We start from the raw sequence: 12,938 nt of genomic DNA, 5'->3' as shown, positions 1-12,938 counted from the left end.
GATTCACTCGATACATGAGGATGAGATGGCTCCTGGATTTGGCTGATGGGACCCATCATCCCTGCTCGTCTGCACATGAGCGGTGTCTCACCTCAGGGCTTCCTACAGGGCCCGGTGCTCGGCAAATACGGAGTAATCAGTTATTGGCAAAAGGAAGCTACTAGAAACAGGGAAAATAAATAGGGCAGAATGTTAACACGTGATTCTGAGTAAAGGTGTAGGGGTGCTCAAGTGAACTGTTCTTGTTCCTCTTTGTGACGTTCGAGATGATTCCCAAATGAACAGCTTTGGAAGGGCACCTGGCCAGCTCAGTTGGTGGAGTGTGGGACTCTGGATTTTGGGGTCCTGTGTTCAAGCCCCATGCTGGGCAGAGAGAGTACTTAAAAAAATAAAAAATAAACAAAAAGGCTCTGTTGAATCACTCAATGGCAAGATGACCAAACGCTGGAGTCCCAGTTACGGGTGCGATTAGCTTTGTTTTTTCTAAACTCTTCTCCACGCCTGTCTTGGAATTTTTCCCTTCCATCGGCATCACAAGAAAAGCTAATTAAGTTTAGGAGAACTATTCAGAAGTGATTTACAAATGTGTAATATATTAGAAGTGGAAAGAACCAGACAGAAATATTCAGACAGACAGACTTCAGAGATAAATTTCCTCTGCTTTCAGGATTATATGAAGTCTGCCCACGATAACTTCACAGGATGGACTGTTGTTGTTGGGGTTGATTCATTCCTTCCTGGCAGACAGAGCTCCAGCAAAGCTGAAATATTATTGTTAATCCTTTTTTTTTTTATTTAGATGTGTGTTAGAGCAGCACCGGAGACACTTGGATATAAACCAGGACTTCTGTGTTGCTATGAAAACATCATTTATTTACTTGAACCAAACGATCTCATAGTGGGAGCCAAGAAGGTTGAATTCCTCAAGACTAAACTTCACCATCAGCCGCCTTTCTTCTCGAGAAGTTTCTGTGTTAGCTTGGAGTCTTTCAAACTACAGTTATTTCCCAAAATAATAAGTAAAATACTGCACCTGTTTGCCAGGGTGGCTGCAGCAAAGTCCCAGAAACACAAATGTATCATGTAATAGCGTGGGAGTCCTGGAATCTGAGATGGGGGTGTCACTGGGTCCAAATTCCCTGTTTTATAAGGACACAGTCACCTTGGGTCAGGCCCCACCCTCGTGACCTCGTCTTTTTCTTTTTAGGTTTATTTATTTACTTTTGAGAGAGAGAGAGGGAGGGAGGGAGGGAGAATGCCAAGCAGGCCCCATGCTGTCAGCACAGAGCCCAATGCCAAGCTCGAACCCACGAACTGCGAGATCATGACCTGAGCTGAGATCAAGAGTCAGACGCTTACCCAACTGAGCCACCCAGGCTCCCCCTGTCATGACGTCATCTAATGCGATCATCTTCAGAGGGAGGTCACATTTGTGGGCACTGGAATTGGCACCCCACCTTTTGGTGGGGGACCCATCGCGAAGACCTTTAAGCAACTATAGATATTCAAAGACAAGGGTTATATCATTTTAGTTAATTTCAACTTTTTGCGAAATTTAATCCCGCTGATGTGATGAAAGAAAAACCAAATCCTCAAAAACTTCACAAACTTCCTCTTGTTTCCTCGGCATAGATTCTCCTGTGGGGAGGCCTCACAGGACAGGTGTTTACATATTGGGACATGTTGATGATCATAAAAACCATAGAATAAATGAATCATCTGAGTTCTTTGGCTCTGAAGAAAATCAGGCAATAACCAAAAGTGAATTCTTTAAAATAGGAGCACGAGTGGGCCTCTCCTTAACACCACTTGGGTGTACTGGGGCGCCTGGGTGGCTCAGTCGGTTGAGTGTCCAACTTCAGCTCAGGTCATGATCTCGCGGTCCATGAGTTCGAGCCCCACGTCGGGCTCTGTGCTGACAGCTCAGAGCCCAGAGCTGCTTTGAATTCTGTGTCTCCCTCTCTCTCTGCCCCTCCCCTGCTCATGCTCAGTCTCTCTCTCTCAAAAATAAATAAACATTGAAAAAAAAACACCACATGGGTGTCTGTGCTCCTCACCATGAGTAAGGACTCAGCCCGTTCCCCATCGGCTTGGAAATGAGCGTCCACCGTGGTAGATTCTAGTGTGGAAGTTCACAGGGGGTCTTCCCACTCGTGACGTGTCCTGAGGAGCTCTTCCCGCATTGTGACATCCAGGGGCGAAGCAGGTAGTTTGCAGTGGGACCAAGGGGAGAGGAAGAGCAGGGTCTAGAGCCTCCCTGGCTGGCATCCCCTGGGTCTTTCTCGGATGGAAGAGGAAGCGTCTTAATTACAGCAAGCGCCGTGAGCGTGCCTGACCCAAGAACGTCACCACTCGCTGCCCCCGTGTGGGAATTTATTGGACACTCAGAATTAAGGTAAATGTAGAGGGCGCCTGGGTGGCTCGGTCCATTGAGTGTCTAACTCTTGATTTGGGCTTAGGTCATGATCCCAGGGTTGTGGGTTCGAGTCCCGTGTCAGGCTCCACGCTGAGCACGGAGCCTGCTTGGGATTCTCTCTCTCCCTCTGCCCCTCTCCCATTTGCGCTCTCTCCCTCTCTCTCAAAATAAATAAATAAACTTAAAAAAATAAATGTGGAAGGAAGCTATGGAAATCTCTGGGATCGGGAGCCCTGTTGTAGGGCTGACCACCGTCACCCTGATGGCTCCTGCTACTGTGGATTGTCTGTGTAACAGAACTGGCTAAAAAGCACTAAAATACAGGCTTTGGCCTCAGAAAGGTAGAGGCCTTAGGAAAGCTTTCTCTGCAGTAAGCTGAGCTGAATCATTTTCCAGAGACCTGTGCTGGCCAGGGACTCCTTCCTAACTTACTACATTTCCTTGTGACTGTCTTCCTGGCCCTGTTGTCAGGCCAGGAGCAAGGAAAAGTGATCATCAAATTTCAGGAATGTGAGCTGACCTTGGAGCGACCTCAGCATGCCCAGTGCCCTGCAGACGGTGAGCACTTTTCCTTCCCAAAAGCTGCGGATGATGAAATTCATAATCCTCGCAGGTGGCTGATTTCTTGGATGCTGGGTCAGCAGACAGGGATGGCCATGCCAGTAGGGGGTAGTCAGAATGGTGTGGGGGGCAGAGGGACAGACACACAGACCATGGAAATAAAGCAGAGAACCCAGAAATAGAGCCACGCAAACAGACCCAACCAACTTTTGACAGAAGTGCAAAATAATTCAGTGGGGGGAGAACAGCCTTTTCAGCAGTGGTGCTGGTATGATTGGACATCCAGAAGCAAGAAAAAAAGAGAGAGAAATAGTGCTTGAAGTCACTCACACCTTAGACAAAAATTAACTTGAAATGGGTCTTAAATGGAAAATACAAAACTGTAACATTTTTGAAAAGAGAAAAAGCAAAGAAGCAAATCAGCCTGATCTGTAAGAGCAAAATGAAAAGCTTTGTTCCATGAGCGACCCTGTGAAGAGGATGAATGCCTGCAAACTGCACGTTCAACAAAGAACTAGTATTTGAATATATAAAGAATTCTCAGAACACAACAGTAAATTACAAATAACCCCATTAGAAAATGGACCAAACCAGGAACGGACATCTCACAGAAGAGAATGTTCAGGAACTCAGCAGAAGATGTGAGTGTCAGTGGCCACCAGCGGGATGCAGAGCGAGACCACAGTGAGGTGTCACTCCGCACCCATAAGAAAGGCTCAGATCCAAGTAGTGACACTTAATGGGGCCGTGGATGCAGAGACCTGGCCTCTCATCCATCGCTGGTGGGCATGGAAGTGGCACAGCCCCTCTGTGAAACAAGCAATATCTTATAAAATGATATACGAAAACTTACAATCTGAAAATGGTACCAAAATGATACAGAAAAATGGAGACTGGCATTCACCCAAAACCCTGTGCATGCTCGTTCCCAGCAGCTTTGTTTTAAATACCACTATAGGAAACCTCCCGGTATCTATTCACTGACTGACCAGGTAAACTGCAGGGGCATTGCCTGCTGTGGAATACTATGCAGCAATGAAGAGGACCGTTATCCATGCGTGCAGCAACCTGAGTGAGTCTCCAGGGAATTATACCCAGTGCAAGAGCCATGCTCAAAGGTTACATATTCTGCGCTTCTGTTCAAACATGCTTTAAATGGCAACATCATAGGGATGGACCACAGCAGATCCGGACGAGTAGGGGGCACACAGTGCAGCAGGAATAGGGCAGCAGGAGGGACCCAGGGGGTGAAATGTTCAGTATCTTGACTGTACAGATGTAACATCCAGGTTGAGATCGTCCTGTGGTTGTGCAAGATGCTGTCATTGAGGAAAGCCAGGTAGAACGTACGTGGGGTCTCTACACATTTTTACAATTGCACATGTATCTACAATTCTCTCAAAAGTAAAAAAAAAATTTAATTTAAAAATAAGGTTATCAAAACACGCAAAACTAACATAAATGCAAATGATGCTTTAAAACTAATAGAAAATGTCGTGCTTTTTCTAGCAGACAAGAGAGTGACCCCCATCAGAAATGCGCATTACATCCCAAGCTGCTTCCAGCACCTCCTTCCTCTGGCCCGGCCCATGGTTTATCCTGTGCCTCAATTATCTCTTCAGGGAAAAAGTTCCAGAGCACGAAGGTGTCTGACACCCTCCAGGGGGTGACCATCCTGAGTGCTCTGATTTCTGCCTGATGAGATCCAGCCCCATCTTGGGCCCCACACCATCTGTTTCCGCCGCTTTCTGTTGTACCACGACGCAGATGGTGGGGGGACGCTGCGCCATGGTGGATTCTGTAGAGTCAGTCATTCTTGGAAGCTCAAAAATTCAGGATTATTTGGGATCAGAGTAATATGTTTGTGTCAGTAACCAGATACCTCCAGGGAGAACACCGGCAGGAAATGTGGGTGGAAGAGAGATCAGAGAATCGGCTGGACCCGAGAGGGATTCAGAAGGTCTGCCTGAAGCCAGAACCCCCCTCGCTGATGTCACAGCCCAGCCAGCTGACAGCCTGCTCCCGAGAAAGCAACACGTATCCGCAGATTTTAGCCACAAAAGGCTCCCGGCATCTGAACGGCATCATACCCCAGACCAAAACAGACAAAGGAAAGCGAGTCTGCCCAGGACCGTGGAATTCGCTGTCCACGGGCGCTGCTACGTAACTTCGACTCTGCCCACTTGACCAGATGTGCAGCCGGCTGCTTCATGGCAGGACATCTGTCAGCGGTGTCCAATATCTCCTACTTCTGGACCCACATTTGCTGCCCTCACCTAAGAAATAAATGGAAATCTTTGCGGTGCTGGGCAGGGTCGACGGTGAACTTGAGGCCTGCTTTAGACCAGATAAGTTATTTAACTGAGTTAAGGCTGTGAGATTCTCTGCGGGACAAGTGTCCTGATTTAATTACTGCTAGAACAGCTTGTTAGCTTATCTCGTGTTTAAAATGATGTGGTCACCATTTTGTTGTATGGGCAAAACTCCTCCCCTGGTCAGTGATGGTCTTGCCTCCCAGGTAGGGCAGGTCCAAGAGGGGAGGCCCCGCCCAGGTCAGTAGGACTCTTCCTACTTGGGGAAGACAGTCAGGGAGGAGAGGCCAGCGCACACGGACTGAGGAGCCTGTGCAGATGCGATGAAAGGGGAGCGTCAAGTCACCGATGTGTGCACCGGCCTACCGCCTACGGCAGCACCTCCATGCCCGTGTCACTGCTCTGGATTCAGATGCACCGGAAATCTATGAATCTGAGGTCAGAGACCTCAGCACATCAAAGACGGAAGGGCTTTATTATTTGTAAGAGAAAGATTTTCTTCACTAAACCAACTGTAAACCACAGTATTTTTTGATGACTCCTCCACCCCCCCACCCCGTGAACTTGTCCCACCCCCACATGACATTACCCTACCCCCATGACGTTGTCCCACCCCCTACATTGCCCCACCCCCACATGACACTGTCCCACCCCCATGACATTGCCCCACCCCCATGATGCTATCCCACCCCCATGACACTGTCCCACCCCCATGGCATCCCACCCCCACATGACATTGTCCCACCCCCATGACATTGCCCCACCCCCACATGACATTGTCCCACCCCATGACTTTGTCCCACCCCCACACTACATTGTCCTAAGCCCCATGACACTGCCCCACCCACACATTGTCCCATCCCCATGACATTGCCCCACCCTCATATATTGTCCCACCCCGACACATTGTCCCACCCACACATTACCCCACCCACACATGACTGCCCCACCCCCATCCCCATCTGACTTTTCTTCGAGTCACTTCACCTGCCTGGTGACTCCTGGTCATGAAGAGGCACCAGGAGACACTAGGGGGCGCTGCAGGTGTTCCTGTCCTGCACCTGCGATTTACACTCCAAAGGCGCGTGGCCTGCCGCGGGTAGAGCACACTCCAGTAGAGTTACATGGACATAGCGGTCCTGAGCCAGTGCGGCGGGGGCCTCCCTGACCCTAGCCCAGAGTCACGTCTGCGTCGGGGGAGGGCTGTGAGCCAGAACCAGCAGAACGTCTGTGCGGCCTGGGCACCGCACATGCTGCGCGGCCGAGGGCAGAGCAGTGACCTCTGTGCCCGGCGGGACATCGGCAGAGCCAACGAGTGCTTTTGTGTCCAATTGTATTCTTAGGGAAAAAACACCAACTAAAAATGCATTTTGTAGGTGAAGCTTTGATAACTAGCTGTGTGGTGCTCCTAGAAGATTGTTCCAGAAGATTGCCAGCCAGGACGGCGGCCTGGCTTGGGGGTTCTCTTTCTTTACGTGTCCATCAGTCTGATGCACTAACTAGTAGGTCATTGTCGAAGCTCACGTTTCTTTGATTATTGGTGAAATCAAACACATTTTTTATGTGTGCAGTCCATTTTGTTGTTGTTTGTGTACTTGGTCCACCTTTCTTTTTTATAATTTTTTTAATGTTTATTTATTTTGAGAGAAAGTGCATTTGCACAAAAGCAGGGGAGAGGCAGAGAAAGAGAGAGAGAGAGGATCCCAAGCAGGTTCCACACTGTCAGCGCAGAACCCGATTCAGGGCTTGATCTCACAAACCGTGAGATCATGACCAGAGCTGAAACTAAGAGTTGGACACTTAACCAACTGAGTCTCCCAGGTGCCCCACTTGGCCCATTTTTCAATTGGAAAAAATATTTACTTTTTTGTCTGATTATAAGAGATCTTTAGTAGTATGTTCATTTGCTAGGGCAGTCATAACAAAGTGCCACAGATTCCATGTGGCCTACGTGGAAACTGATTTCCTTGCGGTGCTGGAGGCTGGAAGTCCAAGGTCAGGGTGTCAGGACGGGTTGTCTTGTGGCCTCTCTCCTGGGCAAATAGACACCATCCTCTCCCTCTGTGTCGTGACCTTCTCTTATAAGGACGCCAGTCAGATGGGATTAGGGCCTTAATCACATCTTTAAAGGTTCTATCTCCAAATTTGGTTACATTCTGAGGTACTAACGGGGAGCGGGACGTCAACATATGAAGTTTGAGGGGACACAATTCAACCCCTGACAGTAAGAATAGCAAATATTGTCTAGTTCGTTTTTTGCCTTTGAAATTCTAGTTGATAGTGAATAGTAACAAACCATATTTATACATATGCATTGCTTGCCACATGCCAGCCACTGTTCTGAGTTGTTTTAAATAAATACTAACTAGTTGGGGTGCCTGGGTGACTAAGTCAGTTAAGCACATGACTTCGGCTCAGGTCATGATCTTGCGGTTTGTGGATTCGAGCCCCGTGTTGGGCTCTGTGCTGACAGCTCAGAGCCTGGAGCCTGCTTTGGATTCTGTGTCTCCATCTCTCTCTGCCCCTTCCCCCACCACTTGTGCTCTCTCTCTTGCTCTCTCAAAAATAAACAAACATGAAAACAAATAAAAATTAACTAGTTGAATCTTCATACAACCCTGAGGAGTAGGTTTTGTTTGTACTTCCCTTTGTGTCAAGGCTTAGGTCACACAGCTGTAAGGGAGTGGAGCGGTACACGAGCCCCGGGCACTGGGCTTCTGGAGTCAGCATTTAACCATTGTGCCATCCTGCCTCTCGGGCTGAGCCTTAGAGTTCACGGAAATCCTACCCTGGATGTACCTGCCCACCTGCTTTTCCATCCTGACGGCTCATCATACTGATTTATTTCTCCCACTGCTGCGTAACTGAGGTTGATTTGGAATTTGTTTCAGTGTAAGATCTCTTCTCATTTTCTCTTTCTAGCCACCAGGCACGGAGGAGTGAAGGCGGCCGTGGCTGTGCTGAGGCGCTACAGACACCATCTCGCCAAGCCACGCGACTACGTCTGTCGCAGACACCCTGCTTTTCCGCAGGAGAAAAGGCAAGGCTCTCAAGTCCTCCATTCGTCATACGTTTTAAGGCTCTATTCCATGCCATGCTCTGTTCCGTCTGTGAACAAAACCAACAAAAATGCGGGCCCTCGGGGTGCTTGCCTTGCAGTAGGTGAGGCGTGCAATAAACAAGATATACTACATCCATCGATGGGTAGTAAAAAATGTTATGAAGAAAAATCAAGTAAGGGATAGGAAGGGTTTTGTTTATTTTATTTTAATTTTATTGTATTATTTTTTATTTTATTTTATAGTTTAGTTTAGTTTGAGAGAGAGAGGGTGTGTGAAAGCGGTAAAGGGGCAGAGAGAGAGGGAGAGAATCCTAAGCAGGATCCTAGCTGTTGGCACAGAGCCTGACATGGGGCTCACACTCACAAACCCTGAGATCATGATCTGAGCTGACATCAAGAATCAGACGCTCAACTGCCTGAGCCGCTCAGGTGCCCCAGGAAGGGTTTTATTTTAGAGAGGGTGAATAGGCAAGGCCCTGTTGGACAAGGTGACATTTGATCAGAAACTGAATGAGGTTAGAGCAAGCCATCCACCTACCTGGGGGAGAGAGATGGCAAGTGCAAAGGCCCTGAGGTGGGAGCCCAGTCGGTGCGTGAGAGATAGCGTGTGCATCTGCAACATATGACAGAGAGAGAAGGGGCAGGGAGGGGAGGAGCGAGAGAGACAAGGAAGGAAAGTAGGTGAGGAGACCGCCAACGACCAGGTCACGGGGGAGTCTTGTGGATGCATTACAACTGTAAAATTTATTCTGAGTGTGAGCAGGGAATGGCATGATAGGCATATTTTTAAAACCGTCACTCTGCTCCTGCAGGGACAAGAAGCTGTAGGCAGCAAGAGTTGAGGGAGGAGGGCTGACTGGGAGGCCACAGACTAACCCAGGCAAAAGGTGGGGGTGGTTGGGTGTGAGTGGCAATGTCGTCGGGCTGGCGGGGGTCTGTGTCAAGGTTAAGCTGTCAGACTCTGCTAACAGATTGGACTTCAGGTACAAGAGTCAGGAGAGCCCCGAGCGAGGTTTTGAGTGCAAGCAACGGGTAAAGTGGTATCTGTGTGATGGAATGGATATTTGACACGTCCATGGGGGATTCCTAGGGAGGAGACCATTGGTGTCACATGTGTGGAAATAAACCAGATTCCTATGTCACCTACAAAAAAGAGTGTGCTCCCTGTGTGTTTGAGACCCAAATGAAAAAAGGAAAATTTTAATATTTCTAAAATTTTTTAATGTTTAGTTTTGAGGAGAGAGAGCACGAGTGCAGGAGGGGCAGAGAGAGAGGAGACACAGAGTCCAAAGCAGGCTCCAGGCTCTGAGCTGTCAGCACAGAGCCCGACGCGGGGTTCGAACTCGTGAACCGCGAGATCATAACCTGGGCCGAAGTCGGACGCTTAACTGACTGAGCCACCAAGGCGCCCCAGAATATTTTTACAAGAAAAATAGGGGGGGGCGCCTGGGTGGCTTGGTCGGTTAAGCATCCAACTTCGGCTCAGGTTATGATCTCGCGGTTTGTAAGTTCAAGCCCCGCGTGGGGCTCTATGCTGACAGCTCGGAGCCTGGAGCCTGTTTCCTATTCTGTGTCTCCCTCTCTCTCTCTGACCCTCCCCCATTCATGCTCTGTCTCTCTCTGTCTCAAAAATAAACGTTTAAAAAAAATTAAAAAAAAAAAGAAAAATAGGAAAGATTGTTATGACCTTATTTATAGCCAGAAAGGGTTTTTTTTTAACAAGACATAAGAGCAAAGTTCAAAAAATTAAAAATAAATTGTATTATGTACAACTTTTCCCCAGCTTCGTTTAGATAAAATTTACAAATAAAATCATAAATACTTAAGATGTACAAGCTAATGATTTGGTAGACATATGCTCCCATACTTATGCTGACTTATCACACTCAGCATAATGTCTTCTAGGTCCATCTACGTTGTTGCAAATGGCAGCATTTCCTTCCTTTTTGTGGCCAAGTAATATTCCACTGTGCATATACCCCTTTTTCTTTATCCAGGCATCTGCTGACAGACATTAGGTTGTTTCCATGTCTTGGTCACTGTGAATAATACTGCAGTGAATATGGGGTGCTGATATCTCTCTGAAACAGTGACTTTGTTTCCTTTGGATAAATACCCAGAAGTGGGGTTACTGGATCACAGAAGTCCTATTTTAACTTCTTGGGGGAACCTCCATGCCGTTTTCTATAATGGCCGCGCCAGTCTGCATTCCCACCAGCGGTGCACGAGGGCTCCCCTCTCTCCGCATCCTCGCCAACACCTGTTGTTTCTTGTGTTGTTGATTTTAGCCGTTCTGACGGGTGTGAGGTGATACCTCGCTGTGGTTTGGATTTGCATTCCCATGACGAGGAGTGATGTTGAGCATCGTTTCATGCATCTGTTGGCCATCTGGATATCTTCCTTGGAAAAATGTTCAGTTCCTTTGCCCATTTATAGTCATTTTCTTGTTTGGTTCTTACTACTAAGTTGTATGTGTTCTGTATATATTAGCTATTAACTCCTTATCAGATATGTGTTTTGTAAATATTTTCTCCCGTTCTGTAGATCCCCTTTTCATTTTGTCGATGTTCCTTTGCTGTGCAGAAGTGTTTTTGTTAGAAGTAGCCCCACCTGTGTATTTTTTTTCTTTTGGTGTCAAATCCAGAAAAATCTTCGCATGGATCAATGTTAAGGGGCCTCTTCCCTATGTTTGCTTGTAACAGTTTTATGGCTTCAGGTCTTACACCAAAGTCTTTAATCCATTTCAAGTTACATTTTTGTGAGTGGTAGGGATCCAGTTTCGTTCTTCTGCATGTGGACATCCAGTTATTTCCAACATTGTCTATTGAAGACTGTCCCTTCCCCATTATGTGTTCCTGGCACCCTCGTCAAAGATTAAGTGACTGTGTATGTGTGGATTTCTTTCTGGGCCTTCTCTTCTGTTCCATGGGTCTGCCTGTCTGTTTTCAGGTCAGTACTGTGCTGTTTTGATTACTACAACTTTTTAATATAGCTTGAAATCAGGAAGTGTGGTGCCTCCAGCTTTTTTCTTCTTCTCCTCCTCCTCCTCCTCCTCCTCCTCCTTCTTCTTCTTCTTCTTCTTCTTCTTCTTCTTCCTCAAGGTTGCTTTGCTATTTGGGGGTTTCTATGGCTCCATGTGAATTTTGGGATTGTTTCTATTTCTGCATGAAATGCCATTGGAATTTTGATAGGGATTGCATTAAATCTATAGGTCATTTTGTGTGTGGACATATTAACAATATTAATTTTCCACTCCAAGAACATGGGGTATCTTTCCATTTATTTGTGTCTTCTTCGATTTCTTTCATCAGAGCCTTATAGTCTTCAGACTACTGATCTTTCACCTACTTGGTTAAACTTATTCCCCTAGTATTTTATTCTTTTTAATACTGTTATAAGCGGAATGTATTTTTTTGTAATGTCTTTTTTCACATTTAAAACTTTTAAAACTGTTTTTTTCTGAAACTAAAACCTATAAACAAAGCAAGAAGACAGCCATGAGGGGTGCACCTGGGTGACTCAGTTGAGTGTCCAACTCTGGATTTCGGCTCAGGTCATGATCTCACTGTTCATGAGTTTGAGCCCCATGTCAGGCTCTACACTGATAGTGTGGAGCCTGCTTGGGATTCTCTCTCTCCCTCTCTGTCCCTCCCCTACTCATGCACATGCTCTCTCTCTGTCTCTCACTCTCGCTCTCAAAAATAAATAAATTTAAAAAGAGGAAGACAACCATGGGATGAGAAGAGATAGTCTTATTACATAAAACTGACAATGAATTAGTATGTAACACGTCCAAAGAACATCTACAAATCCAGGTGAAAAAGGCAAATCCACAAAGACAGGCACAAATGAAAAGACTAAGAACAGAAGTGGAAACGGAACGATCAGTACAACGAAAGAACAAATGTTCACACTCATTGGAAATCAAGGAACCATTAAAATAAACTGCATTGTCACTCTGTATCACTCAGTTGGGCACAGATTGAAGCGTGAGATGACATGAGCGCTTGCCAGGGAACAAAGAAGCAAAAAGACCCCCGTCTGCTCCTGGAGAGCTGCGAATTCCTACAGTCACTGCTAAAAACAATTTCTTCTGTGGTCTTTGTGAGGAGACCAACAGGGGTACTGTTTGTACACCTGCAAGAGCTAACACAGGGGAGCTTTGGGAGACGGGGTCCTCCTTGGGCTACCCGGTCCCTCTGTGCCTCACTGGCTGTGCCCAGACCGCGAAGCCTTGACTGCTCTTGACCTGCCATGTTTCAAAGCTGTGTTTGTAGGAAGGAGAGGAAGGATCTTGAAGGACGATGTCTCATCCCAGAACTGAGAGGCAGCCCGGTACCATCTGCTCTGCATCCACAGGGTCCCCCAGGCTCAGGGACTTTCTCTTGAACTGGATCTGCTGAGTGTGCAGCTGCCGCCCAGCCCCCCATGTCACCCTGTGGGCACCAGGGTTAGGGAGCCAGCGCACACATGTGGCACTCTGGCCGCTGCTTTGGCTGTGAATGATAGTCTTTTGTCTCTGACCCCAGAACCTCATGTCTTCTTCCAGCAGCCTGAAACTGGGACAGCCCACCTTGCTGGCCAGTAA

General features: G+C 47.2%; 1 protein-coding gene across 1 annotated transcript in view; it reads left to right on the top strand.

Moving 5' to 3' along the window:
* The window catches only part of PKD1L1 (polycystin 1 like 1, transient receptor potential channel interacting), a 124,819-nt gene extending 123,781 nt beyond the window's left edge, over positions 1–1,038 (top strand). The window contains 1 exon segment of the mRNA XM_053896689.1: positions 800–1,038. The gene's annotated coding sequence lies outside the window, so the exon portion shown is untranslated.
* Positions 1,039–12,938: the final 11,900 nt, after the last annotated feature.

This window comes from Panthera pardus, unplaced genomic scaffold, assembly GCF_024362965.1.
Source record: "Panthera pardus isolate Hobbes unplaced genomic scaffold, ASM2436296v1 HiC_scaffold_8, whole genome shotgun sequence".
Classification (NCBI taxonomy): domain Eukaryota; kingdom Metazoa; phylum Chordata; class Mammalia; order Carnivora; family Felidae; genus Panthera; species Panthera pardus.
Note: the sequence above shows the minus strand (reverse complement) of the source record. Positions and strands in the feature narration are given on the sequence as shown.